This window comes from Microcaecilia unicolor, chromosome 11 (genome assembly GCF_901765095.1).
Source record: "Microcaecilia unicolor chromosome 11, aMicUni1.1, whole genome shotgun sequence".
In the NCBI taxonomy this organism is placed as follows: domain Eukaryota; kingdom Metazoa; phylum Chordata; class Amphibia; order Gymnophiona; family Siphonopidae; genus Microcaecilia; species Microcaecilia unicolor.
This window is the reverse complement of record NC_044041.1, coordinates 61458341-61478392: the sequence shown is the minus strand read 5'-3', so window position 1 is coordinate 61478392 and position 20052 is coordinate 61458341. Positions and strand designations below refer to the sequence as shown.

Sequence of the window (20052 nt, the reverse complement as noted above, 5' to 3'; positions counted from 1 at the left end):
CAATATCACAATTCCTCGTGTACAGCCACAAAACAACCTTTAGGATGGATAGTGTTCACAATGGGCTCCTTTTGTTATCGACCAGCTAGAAGAGAACAGTTTTATCACAGTATAAATCAGCACAAGAACAAAATATAAGAAATCCAATGGACTGTATTAGGGGCTTATAGCCCATTTAGTTATGTTTAAACAAATGAGACATCTGCATGAAACAAAATATTTATATTATTTTGACTTATAAAACCACTTGTCCCTGAAACATACTCAAAACAGAATAATCTATTTGTGTCTAAAATGTAAACTTCTACAACACAGATGAGGTGAAGATGTGATTCCATGTGCCCCAAAGGTTATCAATAGAAATCAAACAAAATAAAACATGGAAAAGAAAATAAGATGATACCCAAACAAAGGACAGTTTAATCTTACTTCCATTTAATTATAATATATTCCATCTTTATAAAACCAGGCTTCCCAAAGCAGATTATAATAACAACAGATAAGATATATCTGGAGAGGGGAGAGGTGACTAAGTGGGAGGCCAATCTGCTTCTTGCTGGCCTCCCACTTAGTCACCTCTCCCCTCTCCAGTCGGTTCAAAACTCTGCTGCCCATCTCATCTTCCGCCAGGGTCGCTTTACTCATACTACCCCTCTCCTCAAGACCCTTCACTGGCTCCCTATCCGTTTTCGCATCCTGTTCAAACTTCTTCTACTAACCTATAAATGTACTCACTCTGCTGCTCCCCAGTATCTCTCCACACTCGTCCTTCCCTACACCCCTTCCCGTGCACTCCGTTCCATGGATAAATCCTTCTTATCTGTTCCCTTCTCCACTACTGCCAACTCCAGACTTCGCGCCTTCTGTCTCGCTGCACCCTTCGCCTGGAATAAACTTCCTGAGCCCCTACGTCTTGCCCCATCCTTGGCCACCTTTAAATCTAGACTGAAAGCCCACCTCTTTAACATTGCTTTTGACTCGAGTCGTAACCACTTGTAACCACTCGCCTCCACCTACCCTCCTCTCTTCCTTCCCATTCACATTAATTGATTTGATTTGCTTACTTTATTTATTTTTTTTGTCTATTAGATTGTAAGCTCTTTGAGCAGGGACTGTCTTTCTTCTATGTTTGTGCAGTGCTGCGTATGCCTTGTAGCGCTATAGAAATGCTAAATAGTAGTAGTAGTAATGTATCAGGAAACAGGCCATCCTCACTTAAATGTGATGCATTCTATAGAACAGAGTAGAAAAATGAGTACAAAACACAGTATTTATTAGTGCTATTTCTACCAGCTACAATAAATTTTCAAGCTGTTTAATGATATTCAATTTTATTTAATGATACATATCTAGATATGGGAAGCTTTCAAATAAAAAAGCTGTAAAATAAGTAAAAATAATCTTTTATCCTCCACCTTTTAAGGCACTGCCTAGCCAACTGTGTTTACAGGCAGTTCCTTATTTCTAACAATCTTTTGCTATTGTTTTAAGTGAGCGAAAATGGCAGCAAGCTCCGCCTACTGGCTTCAGCCTACAAAATGGGCTAGATGGGCTTATGCCGTCTCCTGTCTCAATCTAATCTCCTTTATAAGAGTGCAGCCCCCACCCAGCAGTGTTGTGTCAGTTAGGCGGGTTTCCTGTCTAGCTGAGCTACTTTTGAAGTCCAACTGTGGAAAAATGTTTATGTTGCGGGTGTTTCGGCAGTATTCACTATTCAACGAATGAGCGTTCCTAGACCTCACTGATGCCCCAATAGCCTCTCTCTTTCTGTGGTTTTCAGCCTCGCCTCACTCTGATGCCCCAATAGCCTCGCTCTTTCTGTGTATCCAAGCCTCATCCTAGTGCTCCAATAGCCCGCACCCTCTCTCTGCTTTCCACAACTCATTCTGGCGCTCCAATAGCATTCTGAGCCTCACTCGGGCGTTTCTGAGCTCTTTCTGGTGATTGCTCTGCCTTTGCAACGAGATGACTGTCGCCAGCCTGAGCCACATCAGAGGCGGAGTTTGGAGGATGGAGAACAGAGTGTCGGAATAAACTGTCTTGTCTGCGTAAAGAAACCCCCTCTCCTCCTCCTCCCCCCTCCTTACCCGGGAATTGCTGGCTTCAGATGTCTAAAAGAAAAGTAAGGAAAGCTGGATATTCTTCCTATATAGATTTGTTTCATGATTGTTTTTAATAAAAAAAAAAAAAAGCTGTTGAAAAGTGCAAGGCTGGGCCTTTTGCGAAATATGTTAGGGGGCTACAGCAGCGGTTCGTAGGCTTTGCTTGTGGCCTGTCGCTCTTTTTGTAATAGCTCACACCGGCGTGTTTTTTTAGTCTGAAAAGAGAGACATTCAGTCAGAGAATGGAAGTGTGAGAGAGATGAAAGCACGAGTCCCTTTTTGCTTTTTTTTTTTTTTTACTAACAGGGAAACTGGTTTTTGAGTCTGTCACTTTCTCAGGAGAGCACATGTGATCCTTGCTTGGGGTTTTCCTGTACCACGTTCTGCATCTTTCCTTTGGGAGGATGCAAGCTGGGCTGATCTAGGCAAGATTAGGTGGTTGCCTACGACAGTCGTTTCTGGGAGGGGCAGCAAACAGCTGTAGTTTAAAGCAAAACAATAGGTCGTGACAGCCACACAAACTCAAAAGAACCATCTGCTTTCACCTTCAGGAAGGGTTGGCACTATTCAAATAGCCCTTTTAACCGTTATGTGTGTATATATATATATATATATATATATATATATATATATATATATATATATATATATATATATATATAATATTTAAAAGTGTGCCCTCTTTTAAGGGAAGGGCGTATTAGGAGCCTGAAATTAAGTGAGGGAGGGTAAGGCCAAAGGTTCACTGCCCTAGGTCATCAAATACTCTTGCACTGTCCCTGGCTACAAGTACTGGTGGGGTTTCTGCTGTTTGAACTTTGTCAGGGTCTGCAGAATGGCTGTGCTAGTATAGGTTTTTGTCACTTTTCTTGAATAATATTAATTTGTGATAGGCAGCATCTTAAGTAGTGGTACCCAGAGAAGGGGAAGTATTTGACAAGATGCAGTGGTTCTGTTTTTTGCAGGTCTCTGGCATGTGGATTTTGGCCCTCTTTTCTGTTCCTGGATAGAAGCGGTGTTTTATTTATTTATTTGTAACATTTGTATCCCACATTTTCCCACATATTAGCAGGCTCAATGTGGCTTACAAAATACCGCAATGGTGAACGCCAAGTACGGTAGGTATTAAACAAATACAATTAGAAAAAGGGTAAGGTAGGGGTAAATGGGTATAATAAGGGACAAGGAAATAAGAAAAATGTCCATTGCAATGTATGTATAGACGCATTGTAGAGTTGAGGCATTTAAGTAGAATCAGTAGGGTTGGCCTTGCAAAACAGGTCTTTAAAGATCGCCTGAAGTTTTGATGGTCGTGCATCATTTTCACACTCTTTGGTAATGTATTCCACATTTGCATACTTAAGAAAAATTGGATGCATAGGTTGATTTGTATCTGAGCCCAATGCAGCTTGGATAGTGAAGGTTCAGATAAATACGTGATGAACTGATTCTGTTTCTGGCTGGAAGATCTATTAAATCAATCATATATCCTGGGGCATCACCGTAGATTATCTTGTGGACCAGAGTGCAAATTTTGAAAGTAATGCGGTCCTTGATAGGGAGCCAGTGTTGTTTCAATCGAAGAGGTTTAGCACTTTGAAATCTCTTTTTGTTGAATATCAGTCTGGCAGCTGTGTTTTGGGCTGTTTGGATTTTTTTCATAAGATGTATTTTACAACCCGCATATTCCATTGCAATAATCTGTGTGGCTCAATACCATTGATTGTGTCAAGTTACGGAATATTTCCCTCGGAAAGTAAGGTCTATATGTTTAAGTTTCCACATAGAATAAAACATCTTTTTTATACTGGTGTTAACTTGGCTTTCTAGTGTAAGATGGCTATCAATAATAACTCCTAGGATTTTAAGGCTATCAGAAATAGGGAGAGAATAAGCAGGAGTGTTTAGGGTTGTAGGCTTGTAATTAAATAATTCATTGTGATGAGAGGATAAGACAATGTGGGTTTTTTTTCGGTGTTTAATTTCAGTTGAAATGAGTTAGCCCATGAATTCATGATGTCCAAGCAACGAGCGATGTCATTGGAGATATCAGAGAGATCATGTCTGAAGAGGATATAAATTGTGACATCATCAGCATAAATGAGTGATTGGAAGCTCTGTCTGGATAACTTTACAGGCTATTTTTTTCATCTCAGAATCAGCAGCTTGGTCAAGAGGCAAAGCTCATCCTTTTTTAGCAGCATTACTTTGTATTTGAGAGCAAACACATCAACTGGTAGGGACTTACCCATACCTCTTGCTCTTTATCCCAATTTCAACACTAGCATTTATTTGATATTATATAAGATATATATGGGTAAAAATGTGAACAAATGGACAGATTAGGAGCCCTCTTATTCTGATTTTTTTTAAAAATTTGAAATATGTTTGTTAAATCACTAATAGAGCATATAATTTAATGCAAATCGATACAAGGCTATGAACGTCTAGCAAAACAAACATTGCAATAACAAGGTGAGAACAATAGAGAGAACCCCCACCCCAAATAAAAAACCCTGCAGCCCAAAGTCCCCATCACCCTTCCCTCTGTACTCCACCCTCTCCTACTTAATTTTGCAGATATACAAACTGAAAATACACCACTATTCACCCCCCCACCCAGGTGACCATCATTGAGTAAACAGGCACAAAGGAGGACTCCCCCAATAATGAAAGGATCCCATCACATCTCTGAGGAATTAAAAAAATGAGAGCGAATTCTGATTTTTTTAATGAAACATTTTTGTTGCACACAATCAGGTATGGAGGTATGGAAGAAATTGAGGAGAAAAATATAACTAGATATATTTTTTTCCAAATCCAACACTTTGCTACCAAAACGAGCAATAAGACACACTTTAGTTGAGAACTGTTAGTGTTAGAAAATTTCTCTTTCTGGAGAAAAATATAAAATCCTAATTTCAAAACTATTTAATACTTTAATAGATCTGAGCCCAACCCAAATATTTAAATACCAAATGCAATAGGAATTGGATCATGGGAATATGTCTAAAAAGGACTGGGAAAAGATTTGGTTATATATGACTAAAGTTTCTATCTCCTTAAATGTAGTTGCACTACAGCCTCGGGGCCTCTTTTACTAAACCATGCTAGTGATTCCTGCACGGCAAATGCGACGAAACCCATTCAGATTGAATGGGCTGCGTTGCATTTCCACACTGGAAATCCCTAGCGCAGTTCAGTAAAAAGGGCCCTAAGATCTTAATGAGAACTTACTGCAGTCTTTATTTGATCCATAAATGGGAGTATACCATGTTTCCCCGAAAATAAGACACTGTCTTATATTAATTTTTGCCCCCCAAAATGCGCTAGGTCTTATTTTCAGGGGCTGTCTTATTTTTCGGGGAAACATCGGGGTTGGATCGGGGTTGGCCCACTCGCCCTCCATTGCTCCCGGAACTAACCTTACACGCCTCCTTTCACCTTTGCAGCAACAGGGCAAGCCACTCCTTCCTTCCGTGTCCCGCCCTCGCCTGACGTAACATCCGCAAGGGCGGGGCACGGAACGAAGGAGAGGTCTGCCCTGCTGCTGCTTGCTGCGAAGGTGAAAGGAGGCGTTTAAGGTTAGTTCCGGGAGCGACGGAGGGTGGGTGGAGGGGGAGCCCGGCAACAAAGGGTGGAGGAGGAGCGGCCCGGGGGCGGCCTTGTCAGGCTCTCGGCGGAACCTGCTTTCAAACAAAAATTTGCTAGGTCTTACTTTCGGGGGAGGCCTTATATCTACCAATTCAGGAAAACCTCTACTAGGTCTTATTTTCGGGGGATGTCTTACTTTCGGGGAAACAGGGTACTAATTCACTGCTTTGTTGGAAAAATCATAAGCAACTTGGAGGTTTTGAACATATGTGGTGTAATTGCCCAAAACTTCAATCAATATGGAAAGAAATTAAAAAATGTATTTTTTTTCCATTACTAATATCCGCTTTTCATTTCAGTAGGATACATTTGTATTATGCAAGGAAGATTTATGGGTCATTTTAAGAACCCATCTTGATTTGTTCGCCGTTGTTTAATGGCAGCAAGGTGTGGTCTAGCCAAAAGTTGGTACAGCAGTTGACCTCCCTCATTAACGAATGACTATGTAAGCTCTCTTATATTTATGTAATGGAGAAACTTACATATCAAGTGAAAAAGAAAGCAGAAAAATTCCACTCTGCATGGCTGCTATATCAGAAATACTTGTGGAAACAAACTTCTGATATTTAGAAATATCACATGTCCAAATTATGTGATTATACTAACATTTATCTTGTTGATGAAAAGAAAAGTGAAAAGACGGGATTTTGAGAGGTTTGAGGAGGAAAGTTATGTTTGTTACAATAATTCTTCAGTCACTTTGAACTTCAGCATTTATACATCTTTTTTTCCCCTTATACTATATAATTGAGCTAATTGAGCTATGTTGCTTATATTTTCAACATTAATATTTGAGAATTTTTACATTGATACACGACTTTTATTGTGCTATAGAATTATCTAGATGACTGTATATTTGACAGTATTTTAAAGATACAAACAGAGAAAGTCCCAATATAATTTTTCTTTGTAGCTACTTTTTCACTGTGGTTGGGGAAGTGTGTCGGTATCTGTGTGATTTGCAGCTCTAGCAGGTGGACTGTTACAGAAGTCACATAAAGTCCTCGTCAGAGATGGAAGAGCTAATGAGACAGCATAGGATCTTATTGAGACCTCATAAACCAAAGGACCCAACATTTGAGGTAATAAAAGCAAGAAAAATGATCCCACCTCCCAACACACAGCAGTTCAGTATTTTATGGGTGCTCAAACATTATTGCACCCAAAGAACTGGCACCTGTGCCATAATTGAAGCTAGAAGCTCACTGCTGAGAAACTGATTAAAGCAAAATGGAAAACCTTAATCATTTGTGACTAGAGTGGGTCTCCAGTCTATAGTGCAGTGGATCCCAAACTCTTTTTGTATTAGGGCGTACCAACAGCACTGGGTTCATCATCTTCCCAAAAAAAAAAGCCCAAGTCATTTGTCTTACTAGTAATAGTTTGGTTAATCGCATGACTTGAGGTCATACAGACTGTCCTAGTTTTAAACTCTTAGTACAAAATGTTTCATTTGGAAGAGTTTATAAAAAGAGTATCAGACTACAAAAGATCCATGTGCTGCTCTCTAAATATGTGATGTATAACATAGCGTAAAAAATTAAGTAGTATAATGTGATAAATGCGATTACCTCACACAGTGGTAATGGTAAATCAGTTTTCTATCCCGCTATTACCTCACAGCTCTAAGTGGGTTACAATTTTTAAGAAGCCAGTTTCATTTAACTGGGAAGATGGACTGTAATAATAAATTCAAGGATTAAAAAGATACATATTAGCTAGAGTGACGAATAATTCAACAGTTAGAATGAGGTACATATTCCAAAACAGAAGAGTTTTCAAAATTTTCCTAAAAACAATACTGAGAAGACTGGAAAATAGATGCATTCATAATCTTGCCGCTTGAAATGCCAAACCTAATTCAAAGAGATGTAACCTCTTTTTCCCTTTTGATAATGGGAAAGAAGAACGTACAGTAAATCAGTGTCTCATGGCAATGTACTTCTATTTTACATTGGTGGAGAACCAGCACCGGGAGACTTTCAGTTGGGAAACACGCGTTTTTACATCTGCAGCGCTATAACTACTGTTGCTGGGGGAAGATCACCGAGGGAGGAGACCAGGGACAGTGTAACGAGAGCCCAAGCCAAAAGGGTGGGGTGAGGCGAGAGGGAGATAGAGTGAGTGGAAGGTCCTGAGTTATGACAACTGAGGGGTTCTGAGGTCTGGGACGGGACACTTGTGTTTTTCTGAGGAGAATACGTAAAGAGTGAGCCAGAATAAAAAGTTCAAGTGAGAAAATATCATCCTTGAGATTTAAACTGGAAATATGTACAAAGTTACCCCTTTGTGAGCACTTCTGAGAATTGGTTAACTAGTGGACTGTTCAGTAAAAGATATTTATTTCATAATTTGCTAGTGTGTAGTGGATCATTTGACGATTACAGATACTGTTGAGTAAGTGAATGCCTCTCTGGCCTACCGGAGACAACACTGGCCCTGGCCTGTGCCCTGAACTCTAAATTGAGTTATGGACCTGGCCCCTTATGCTTGGCAGGGCCTCAACATTAAGGCCCAGACAGACGTTACCCCCAGGACCTGGATTACATTTGTATAACTACCAGACATTGATTACTTTATATTTCAGTATGTTAAGAGAGGAGGCACATTTGCTGTCTACCATAAATGCAGTTATAGAGAGTGGAATGGGGAGGTCTATGGTCCAATCAACTTGATGTAATATAGAATCGACAGCTAGAGAGCTTGATTAGGCAAGGGCAGGGATTTTTTTTTGTTATCACCTCTAGCCAAAGGTGTTCCCCTGCCTCTGAATGAAAGTACTTTTGAAGTAAGTTTTGATAGCAGCTGAGGTGAGGGGAAAAGAGGCACCAGTAAGAGAGTGTGCTTTGCATAGTGAGACAGTGCTTCGAATTCAGTACTGGCCCAAGGGTATCGGATTCCTTAGGTGAACCTTCAGCCGTGTGCCCCCCCTTCCCAGAGTCTGCTCAAGGGCTATCCCTCTGTTGTCCAGCATCTCCTCTCCCTATCCTCCTCCCTGATCAATTATCTCACTTCTCCACCCCACCCCCTTGGGGCCATCATCTCATCTCATCTCATCTCATCTCTCCTTCCCTTCCTTACTCCTTTTAGGTCCAGCATCTCACCTTCCTTAACTCACTTGTGATTCCAACATGCTTCCCTGCCGCACCACTTCCTGGGTTGCTTCCAAGATACTCCCTGGAGCCTTGTAGTAGAGGCCCATGCTCAAACTCCCCCCTCCCCCCCCACAAGGAAGGGAAATGGGACTTGATATACCGCCTTTCTGAGGGTTTTGCAACTACATTCAAAGTGGTTTACATAATTCAGGTACTTATTTTGGACTTCTGTTGGTGAGATAGCAGGAGGTGGCAGTACTCGAGTATGGGCCTCCACCACAATGCCCTGTGCCAACAGAGTACTTTTAAAGTTACCTAGGAAGTGGGTAACAGTGGCAGGGGGAACTGGATAAGGAAGGTGAGATGGGATGATGCTAGTTTTAAGGAGCAGTGTTGAATGACATACTGAACGCGTAGGAGCTGTTTTTTGTCTGACTGGACAGGCTGAGGATATCAGGGTAAGCAGTGATGATCATTATCTGCACACAAATTTTAGAAGAGCAGGAGCAGGTTAACGTGAGCTTTGTTTTTCAAGGCAGATTGCATAGGAAAGTTAATGTGTCTACTTGGAATTAATTATCTTTGCTTGTACATTTCTGGAAGAGTTCAGGTACTAAAGCTTGGCATCTGGAATGGTTTCAAAGTCCTGCTGTTCCTTTGAGCTCTTTTCCTACTTCACTCAGTTGTATGGAATGTAAACTATTTGCAACTGTTGTGTGTCCCATGAGGGGCAGAAAATGTCTCCAAAAAAGGAGGAAGAAAGTTGGTAGGAGAATAGCTTGTTCTTTTTCTTGGAAAAAGCATTTTGGTGTTAGCAGTATGATAGCAAGATTAAGGAACGAAAAGGCAAATTAAACCATATCAGCATCCAAGAAGGTTGTCTGGATGGAGGAAGTGCCTGGGACTACAGATTGCTTCCATAAGAAAGCTGTCACTGAACAGTAGAAAGTAGCATGCCTTGATCACTGCATCCATCCTCTTGGGCTCAGGAGAGGACCAGCCTATACTCACCCTCTGAACTGCAGTTTGTTACATTCTGGGGGTGTTGGTTTATAGCAAAATACAAATTGCTTTGTGTTTCAACAGTTTTTATTGATAAGTTAAAACAGGTAATCCAACAAAATGATTATATAAAGACTCCAACAGCAAACACAATAAAAACAGTAATCAAGCTTTTAACAGTTTAACCCCCCCTCCCCCATCAGTCATCTCCGAAAGGGTGACATGAAAATTAAGTCAACTTGCGTTCTGAATGAGTACTGCCAAAAGGAATTGAAGAATCATGACTGGGGCCTGGGCTCTTATGACCCCACTCATCCGATGGCACATCATTGAAGTGAAGAGAACCTTTCTTCTCTTCCTCCCCCCCCCCTCCAAAAAAAAGGGGAATGGCCGGCCGAGACCCTCCCAAATTTTATTAGATAAATACAAACTGCTTTGGAGAAAGATGTTATCTGAAGTGTAGTAGCATTCTTTCAGATGCTGTAGGGATGGACTTGTGTTGCTAGAATCAGTTTTTGCTGGATTTTGTATTTTCCTCTTGATAAACATAGTGTGGGGATCTTAGCTTCTGAAAATGAAAGGTATCTCCTTAATTTATTCTATTTAACCTTTATTTCTATATTATATTTACTATTTTAGGTCTTGTGACTGCATGTAAGCTGTTTTTGATGTGGTTTTGTATATGTGTGTTTTATAGTCAGGACAATTTTTAGTTAAAATAAAACACTCCATAGAGTACATGGGAACTAGGAAGATGTGGTTCTAAAATGTTAATGGCCTGAACCATCTGATTGAACTGAAGAAATGTCTGCATGCATACTTGTTATTATTATTGTTATTATTATTAGGATTTATTTATTATTAGGATGTATTTACCCGCCTTTTAGAAGGAATTCACTCAAGGCGGTGTACAGTAAGAATAGATCAAACATGAGCAATAGGCAATTACAGCAGTAAAAATATTCAAGTAACAAGCAGTAAAAATATTCAAGTAACAATACAGAGTATGGCATGGTATACTACCCACAATGACCACACAATAAGCAAAAGAACACTACAATTGGCAGTGAAGGGTAAGGCAAAGTTGTAACACATAGATGAGCAAGAAAGCAGGAAGAATTAGAAAGTAATGTGACTGATTTGAAGAAAGTTGCTCATGAGCTCAGAGAGATGGTTAAATATCATCTCAGCTAGGGTAGGAGTGGGTAAACATGTCTTGCTGCATATGTGCAGCCCGAGTCAATCCTTGTGTGTGTAAGTGAGACTAACAATTAGTTACGTCTTCCATTAAAGGCTTGGTTGAAGAATCAAGCTTTCACCTGCTTCCTGAAGTACAGATAGTCTTGTGTTAAGCGGAGCCTTTCAGGCAATGCATTCCAGAGTGTGGACGCTACTCCAGAGAAGGCTCGCTTGCGGGTATCACATCGTGTAATGTCTTTTGGAGAGGGTATAGTTAGTGAAATTCCTTGGGAGGACCTTAGTGTCCTTGCCGGTGTGTGGAGGATCATCCTATTCTTCAGATATTCAGGCCCATTTCCTTTCAGGGCCTTGAAGATCAGACATAGAGTTTTAAATTTAGCCCTGTATTGTACTGGTAGCCAATGAAGTTTTTGCAAAAATGGTGTGATATGGTCACGTCACAACCTTCTATGAGTCTTGCTGCTGCATTCTGAATCAACTGGAGCTGGTGCAGGCCCTTTGTAGTCAGACCATTGTATAGTGCATTGCAGTAATCCAGTCTTGATGTTATCATGGCATGCACAACTGGGATAAGATTTACCTTCTTGATGTAAGGAGAGAGGCAGCGTAGCTGTCGCAAATAGTAGAAGCAGCTCTTGAAGGTTGCTTGGATTTGGGGAATCAGAGTAAGTGTTGAATCTAACTGTATTCCAAGGTTCCTGACTTATGATTTGAGGGGGAGTTCATACTTCTCAAAAGGGATTTTGATGTCAGGTATGTATTCACTTGTGTTAGGGACCCAGAGAAGCTCAGTTTTACTTGGGTTCAGGCAAAGTTTGTTGTGTTTAGCCCATTCTTGAATTGATGTTAGACAAGTAATCAGTTTATTCAAGGCTGTAGATAAGTCAGGTTCAATGGGTATGAGTATCTGCACATCATCTGCATAGATGTAGAACTGAATGTCCATTGACCGAATCAGCTCAGCTAGTGGCTTGAGGTAGATATTGAACAGAATAGGTAACAGTATCGATCCTTGTGGTACCCTGCAGATCAGTGTCCATGGTGGTGATGAGTTGCTGCCAAATATTATGGATTGTTGCCTGTCTGATAGATAGGATCTGAACCAAGCAAGTACTGTTCCATTGATACCTGTTTCTGTCAGTCGTGCTAGCAAGATATCATGATCCACAGTGTCAAAAGCTGCTGAGAAGTCAAGCAGTACTAACATCGAGGCGAATCCCATGTTTCGGTTTCTGTGAAGATCCTCTAGTAGGGATACATAGTAGATGACGGCAGAAAAAGACCTGCACGGTCCATCCAGTCTGCCCAACAAGATAAACTCATATGTGCTACGATGACCATGTCTGTTCCATAACCGCGTCTGAATCCAAATTGATATGGATCTAGCCAGTTACTCTTTTCTAGCCATTCATTAAGTTGAACACAGACTGTTTGTTCTATGAGTTTCCCTAGAAACGGGATGTTGGATACTGGCCTATAACTTTCAAGTTTGTCCTGGTCAAGGTTGTTTTTCTTCATCAGAGGGCGAACCACTGCCCTTTTTTTTTTTTTTTTTTTTTTTAGGTTTATCAGAGCACACTAATTGCGTTTTATTAAACTCATTCTAACACTGTTTCCTAAACGTACAAGTAGCCAGTACAGGATGCATAATTGAGGGGTGGCAACATGTAGTCACAGCGTTGGAAAAACAGAGTTTACACTATTAAGGTAGACACCAAAACTGACAGTTTATTGACATCATATCATTTCAGAATTGTCAACCTCTTGACTTGTTCCTAGTAAGACTTTGGAGCAGATAATCTTTATTTCCTCCAGCAAAACAATCAACCTCTTCGCTGTTCCTGAAGTAATAGAATGCTGGTAAGCCTGTGATCCGGAATTTTTCAACAAAATCGTCCACTGAGTCAGTCACGTCAACTTTGAGGAACTGTACATCACAATGTTCTGCGCACAGCTCTTCAAAATAAGGAGTCATATATCTGCATGGTCCACACCTTGGGGATGAGACATAAAGAACTGAAAGCCTGTTCCCTGCACGTCTCAATGCCAAGTCCAGTTCTCCCTCGGTGCGGATCTGCCTGACCATGTTGCTGGAGGATGGGCGGGCGCAGCGCCCTCTGCTGGCGGTGGGTGGCTGGAAGTGTGCGGGGAGTTGCAGGGGCAGCTGCCAACATACGCTGGGCACGAGGTGCGAGGACTGACTCAACCACTGCCCTTTTTAATGCTGTTGGTAGTTGCCCATTAGAAAGAGAGGTGTTCACAATTTTTGTGGCGCCTTCTATAAGGCCTATAGTGCAGCAGGCAAGTATCTTTGATGGGCAGAGATCGAGGGAGCAGGTAGTTGGTCGAAGGTCTCTAAAGATTTTGTCAAGGCTCTCCTCTGTCATTAGGTTAAAAGTGTTTCATCTGTCTCTGTTAGGAGGTGGCGAGTTTGTGCACCCCTGGTTGACTGGTTGGGCACTGGGTGGGATTGCCTGTAAATCCTGGTGGAGACTTTTAATTTTGTTGACAAAGTATGCAGCAAAATCATTGCAGTTCAGTTTAGACTGGGCAGGCTGGTTGTTGTGCGGGTTGCAGTAGACTGTTTACTATACTGAACAGCTGCTTAGTTGAATTGTCAGCCTGTGCAATGCATTGAGAGAAATACTGTTTTTTGTTTGCTGTTAAGGCTTGGCAATATTTTGCCATGTGCTTCCTGCAGTTTAGCCTGTCTTTATCCAGGTGAGGTTTGCGCTATCTCCTTTCCAGTTTTCGTTCTTTGCGTTTAAGGATCTGAAGTTCTGGAGAAAACCAAGGTGAGAGTTTGTGAGTGGGGCATAAGACCTTTTTTAGTGGTGCTCTTTTCTCTAAGGTCTTGGCTAAGTGTGTATTCCAGATGTAAACTTTTTCTGACATTGTTGTCTTTTCATCTACATGTGGATAGTCCAAGGGCTCTAGGAAATTCTCAGTGGTCAGCTTTTTTTTTTGTCTCTGATCTCCTTCCAAACTCTGGGAGGTGCCATTTTTTTCAGGTGGTCACTTAGGGAGAATTTAATTAGAAAATGGTCTGACCATGATAGGGGTGTTATTTCAATACTGTTATCCCAGCATTCTGGGATATCCACTCCTTTGTAGAATGCCAGGTCTAGTATGTGACCCTTTTCGTGGGTTGGAGAATTGATCACCTGTGTAAATCCTAGTGCTGCCATCGTGTCCAGAAAGGCAGCTGTGGTGGTATCTGGGGTTTTGATGTGTAGATTGAAGTCTCCCATGATCACCAGCCTAGGGTAATTCAGGGTCACTTGAGTAATCAGGTCTAGGAGTTTTTGCACAGATAATGTGCTGTTACAAGGTGCTCTCTTGTTGAAGCAGCGTTTCTATTAACCCCCCCCCCCCCAACTCATTTGCCTAACTGCACGTATACCAAATTAGGATCCCGATGTGCCTTTATGTTGGGTATATGAAAAGAAACTGTGGTTTCTCTTTGTCCATGCAAGATCAGAAGAGAGAGACCCCTCCCTCTTGCAGGGAAAGACAGAATAAAATTTGCTCCATCCACTATACATGTCCATACAGAGGCAGACTGTCACTATTTGCTCTGTCTCCAGCAAAGGTGGCTGGTGCATCAGGGAAAGAAAAAGAACTAAACACCTCCAGTAGGTGCCAGAAATCCTGTGTCATAGAGCATCTCCCCCTCTTTGGGCTCTGGAGGACACCCTTGAGGCCAGTCAACAATTTCCTCCAAAGATTTCTTGGCTGGCTGGAAGGAAGCTAAAAATGTCTCTACTAAAGGATAGTGCAGTATATAGTGGAATTGCCTGTAAATGGGTAGCTTTTGGGGTTTAATGGCATGCCACAGGCTGCTGATGGGAAGCAAATAAAGCCATGAGTAGCTGTTTAATCTTCAGTGCCACATATAAATAGCGAAACACCTTGAAAGAAATTGAGGATAAAGAATTCAAACTTAAGAGTGGTGGTGGGGATCATTGTTAAGGAGCTGAGGAGTCAACTGATTACTGTATATTATTCTCTTTTCTTGTAGAGTTGATGTATGAGTTCATATCTTAGTTTCTGACTAGTGCGTTTGCAGATTTTCTCTGCATAGTCAGAACTGTAAGTGGTAGCCAAATGATTTTTGATCCTCAGTCCTTTGGGAATGATGTCATTCTTCTTGCGGATTGTCAGAAAGTAAAGATGGCTGTTCACTTTTTTGTTTCTTTTTCCAAAAGTTTGTTCATTTGCTTTTTCATGCGGCTGTATGCGGTATCTTCCATCTTAAGTAAGGTGTGGTAGCCGTGTTAGTCCACTCTTAAAGGTTATCAATCGAAATCAAACAAAATAAAACATGGAAAAGAAAATAAGATGATACCTTTTTTATTGGACATAACTTAATACATTTCTTGATTAGCTTTTGAAGGTTGCCCTTCTTCATCAGATCGGAAATAAGCAAATGTATATTATTAAATGAGAGATTAGAACAATTTAGGAAGGAGTTCAAGTTGGCGTTGGGCAGAGCGGAAGCAGCTTGGTGAGCTCCCAGTGATTTGATCGAGATTATGGTAAAGAGGAAAGGCAAGTACTACCCATCAGTATACAGCCTAGTGCCATCTGTAGTTCAGTCTTCAATTGATGTTTGCTGTTTCTCCTTCCTTAGCTGCATCTTTGACAAAGGAAAGAGATGGGACTTGATATGTAAATCGCTTTGTAACCACAGAAAGGAGGTGTGTAGTACCGTGTTTCCCCGAAAATAAGACACTGTCTTATATTAATTTTTGCCCCCAAAAATGCGCTAGGTCTTATTTTTAGGGGCTGTCTTATTTTTCGTGGAAACATCGGGGTTGGCACGCCCGCCCTCCGTCGCTCCCGGAACTAACCTTAAACACCTCCTTTCACCTTCGCAGCAAGCAGCAGCAGGGCAGGCCACTCTTCCTTCCATGTCCTGCCCTCGCCTGACGTAACGTCCGCAAGGGCAGGGCATGGAAGGAAGGAAAGGTCTGCCCTGCTGCTGCTTGCTGCGAAGGTGAAAGGAGGCATTTAAGGTTAGTTCCGGGAGCGACGGAGGGTGGGTGGAGGGGGGGCCCGGCGACCTCGGGTGGGGGGGGGGGGGCGGCCTTGTCCGGCTCTCGGCGGCCCTGCTTTCAAACAAAAATTTGCTAGGTCTTACTTTCGGGGGAGGCCTTATATCTACCAATTCAGGAACACCTCTACTAGATCTTATTTTGGGGGTAGGTCTTACTTTCGGGGAAACAGGGTATATACAGATACTTGTTTTGTACCTGAGGCAATGGAGGGGGCTAACCATTTTTCACACCTGAGGTGGTTGGCCCAGTTGTCTATATGGCCAGAGGGGATAACCTGTTCAGTCATGTGCAAAAATCTGAGAAAATCATAGGTTTAGCTTTGTCCACAGGTCTTGATGCACTTGATTAAAAAAGCTGCAAATTTACAAAATTGAAGGTTAGCCCACTTGTCCGTAAGACCATCCAGTTTTTGAGAGACTTGAGGTTATCAATAGAAATCAAACAAAATAAAACATGGAAAAGAAAATAAGATGATACCTTTTTTATTGGACATAACTTAATACATTTCTTGATTAGCTTTCGAAGGTTGCCCTTCTTCGTCAGATCGGAAATATGCAAATGTGCTAGCTGACAGTGTATATAAGTGAAAACATTCAAGCATTACTATGACAGTCTGACAGGGTGGGAGGATGGGAGGATGGGGGTGGGTCGGAGGTATGCATGGGGACATCAAAGCATATCATTGATATTCTAACAGGATGGGTGTGGATAGGTGAGGGGTGGGGTGATCAACAGAGACATACAGCTTTATGGTTTATAATGGGTTAGGAACCCCAGATCCTTGTTAAGTCCTTTCTGTTGGGTGTTAAAATATTCAATCATTTTGACTTCAAAGGTCTTACGTTCTTGTATGGTTTTAAAGTTACCTTTCAGTATTCTCACTGTGAAATCACTGGTACAGTGTCCTGGTTCTGTGAAGTGGTGTCCCACCGGGGTGGGGGCCCTACTGGCTGTATTGTTCATGTGATGTCTATGTAAATTGAATCTTGTCTTAAGCATCTGGCCTGTTTCTCCAATATAGCATCCTTCGTTACATTTTTTACACTGAATGATATATACCACATTGGAAGATGAGGAAGTGAAAGATCCCTTTATGTTGAATATCTTTCCTTTGTGGATAACTGTGTGGTCCTGTACAATATTTTGGCATAGTTTGCAACTGGATAAATTACAGGGACGTGTGCCCTTCTGTTCCTTTTCAGTCTGTGATGGAAGTTTACTTCTGATTAGCTTGTGTTTTAAGTTGGGTGGCTGTCGGAAGGCCAGTACTGGTGGGGATGGGAATATCTCTTTCAGTAATTCATCCTCCTGGAGTATAGGTTGTAGATCTCTTATGATTTTCCTCAGTTTTTTCAGCTCTGGATTGTATGTCACTACAAGAGGGATTCTGTCTGTGGGTTTTTTCCCAGGGGACAGAGACAGACACCTGAAAAGCCTGACTGCATCCTTCAAACAGAAAGGCTACAACCCCAAAATAATCTCCAAGAATATTGCCTCCTCCCTCAAAACACCCAGGGAGAATCTACTACAGTACAAGGAGAAAAAACCCATTATAAACCCATTATAAACCATAAAGCTGTATGTCTCTGTTGATCACCCCACCCCTCACCTATCCACACCCATCCTGTTAGAATATCAATGATATGCTTTGATGTCCCCATGCATACCTCCAACCCACCCCCATCCTCCCACCCTGTCAGACTGTCATAGTAATGCTTGAATGTTTTCACTTATATACACTGTCAGCTAGCACATTTGCTTATTTCCGATCTGACGAAGAAGGGTAACCTTCGAAAGCTAATCAAGAAATGTATTAAGTTATGTCCAATAAAAAAGGTATCATCTTATTTTCTTTTCCATGTTTTATTTTGTTTGATTTCTATTGATAACCTTAAGAGTGGACTAACACGGCTACACACTCCTCTACTTGAGAGACTTGACAAATTAGTGGAGAGTTCACAGCAGATCCAATTGAGACAGCATGGAGAGTTCTTAAATCAGTAACAAGGGAAAATAGAAATATTGGATAAGAAGTTGGGTGAATTACCAGCGTGCCAGTCAGACAACAAAATGGTACATCAGAAGCTTGAAATCATTGAAAACTTTAATTGCCACTTAAATCTAAGGTTTATTAATTTTTCAAAGTCACCCTTGGTGTCAGCTATGCTTTGGTGAAATTTGCAAATCTCAAAGAAACATTTCTCACTCTTGACAAGAGCATTCTATGTTACTGCTGGGTCTGGGTGAATGAAGAGGGTGGGAGAGAAATCAAGTCTCTTGAGTCTGGACTTAAAACAGATTCTTGGGAAGTTCAGTTGGATATAGTAGTAAAAGCAATGATCGTAACTTTCGCCCTTGAACCAGATAGAAATTGGATATTCAGGGGTTCTTTTACTAACAGCAGTAAAATGTGGCCTGCGGTAGTGTAGGCACATGAATTGGACATGCGCCAGGCCAGTTTTTACGGCATCTACAAAAAATGATATATATATTTTTTTAGTGGGTTTGTGGTAAAAATGAAACCAGCACGTGCCCAAAACTGACCTGAGCCCTTAACGCCACCCATTGATCTAGTGGTAAAGGCTTACGTGCTACACATGTAGTGACCGGTCAGCGTGCACCAAGTGCCGATTACCGCCGGAACTGGCGCAAATAGGAGGAAATAAATAATTCATCCAGGCGTTATAGGCGTGCACCAAATCTGAAATTACCGCAAAGATGACGCGCTGGCCTGGCGGTAGTCTCATTCTGGCATACGCTGCACGCGCTTAGAGCCTATCACAGCTTAGTAAAAGGGCCCCTTAAGCGGGATATTTTTTTGTGAACATAAGAATAGCCATACCGGGTCAGACCAGTGGACCATTTAACCCAGTATCCTGCTTCCAATAGTAGCAGAATTGGAAAAGGTTCAAAGAAGAGCAGCCAGAATAATAAAGGGGATGGAACAACTGTCATATGAGAAAAGGCTAAAGAGGTTAGGGCTTTTCAACTCTTGGAAAAGAGATGGCTACAAAATCCTGAGTGGTATAGACCGAGTAAAAGTGAATCAAATTTTTTTTTTTTACTCTTTCAAGAAGTACAAAGACTTTCATGAAGTTACATGGAAATACTTTTAAAACAAATAAGAGGAAATATTTTTTCACTCAAATAAGCTCTGGAACTTTTTGCTGGAGGATGTGGTAATAGCGGTTAGCGTATCTGGGTTTATTAAAGGTTTGGACAAATTCCTGGAGGAAAAGTCCATAGTCTGCTATTGAGACAGAAATGGGGAAGCCACTGCTTGTCTTGGAATGGAGAGCATGGAATGCTGCTACTATTTGGGTTTCTGTCAGGAACTTGTGATCTGGAATGACCGTTGTTGGAAACAGGATACTGGAGTAGATGGACCATTGGTCTGACCCAGTATGGCTATTTGTATGTTCACAAGTACCTGGCAGAAGCGCTTATATTAGCAAACCCTGTTTGAATTCATCAAACCAGCTCTGCAACTCATTCCAACTTATTGGGAATCACTTCTGTGCATCCACCTCACGTAGGTCAGGGTAGTTGGCAGTGAAGCCAAATTCTTTAAGACCCGCAGGCTTCTGACCAGCAGTCATTTCTGCATGCTATTCACTAAGTCAGCAGCAGCCACCACTCCAGTCTTTGGGAGGCCATTGCCCTTGCAATAGTTCTAATTGCTCTTTTGAGGGTTCGTGGTATGTGGAGCAACAGTCTCACATGGCCATCTTTTGCGGTGACATCACTTCTTCTGTGTGAGTTATTTTTTTTATCTTTGCTGCTTTCCAACTGCATTAACCATACTGCTGTTCGTGTGTGTGTGTGTTTAGAGCATCTAGTGTATGTTAGTGGTTTAAGTAATGAATAGGACTACTACTACTGCTGCTTATCATTTCTATAGCGCTACTAGACATACACAGCGCTGTACACTTGAACATG

The 20052-nt window shown here is 41.5% G+C and overlaps 1 protein-coding gene across 2 annotated transcripts in view; it reads left to right on the top strand.

Moving 5' to 3' along the window:
- Nucleotides 1–1970: 1970 nt before the first annotated feature.
- The window catches only part of SPECC1L (sperm antigen with calponin homology and coiled-coil domains 1 like), a 151434-nt gene continuing 133352 nt past the window's right edge, over nt 1971–20052 (top strand). For both annotated transcript variants that reach the window (XM_030219076.1, XM_030219077.1), the window contains exon 1: nt 1971–2122. The gene's annotated coding sequence lies outside the window, so the exon portion shown is untranslated. The remainder of the gene's footprint in view (nt 2123–20052) is intronic.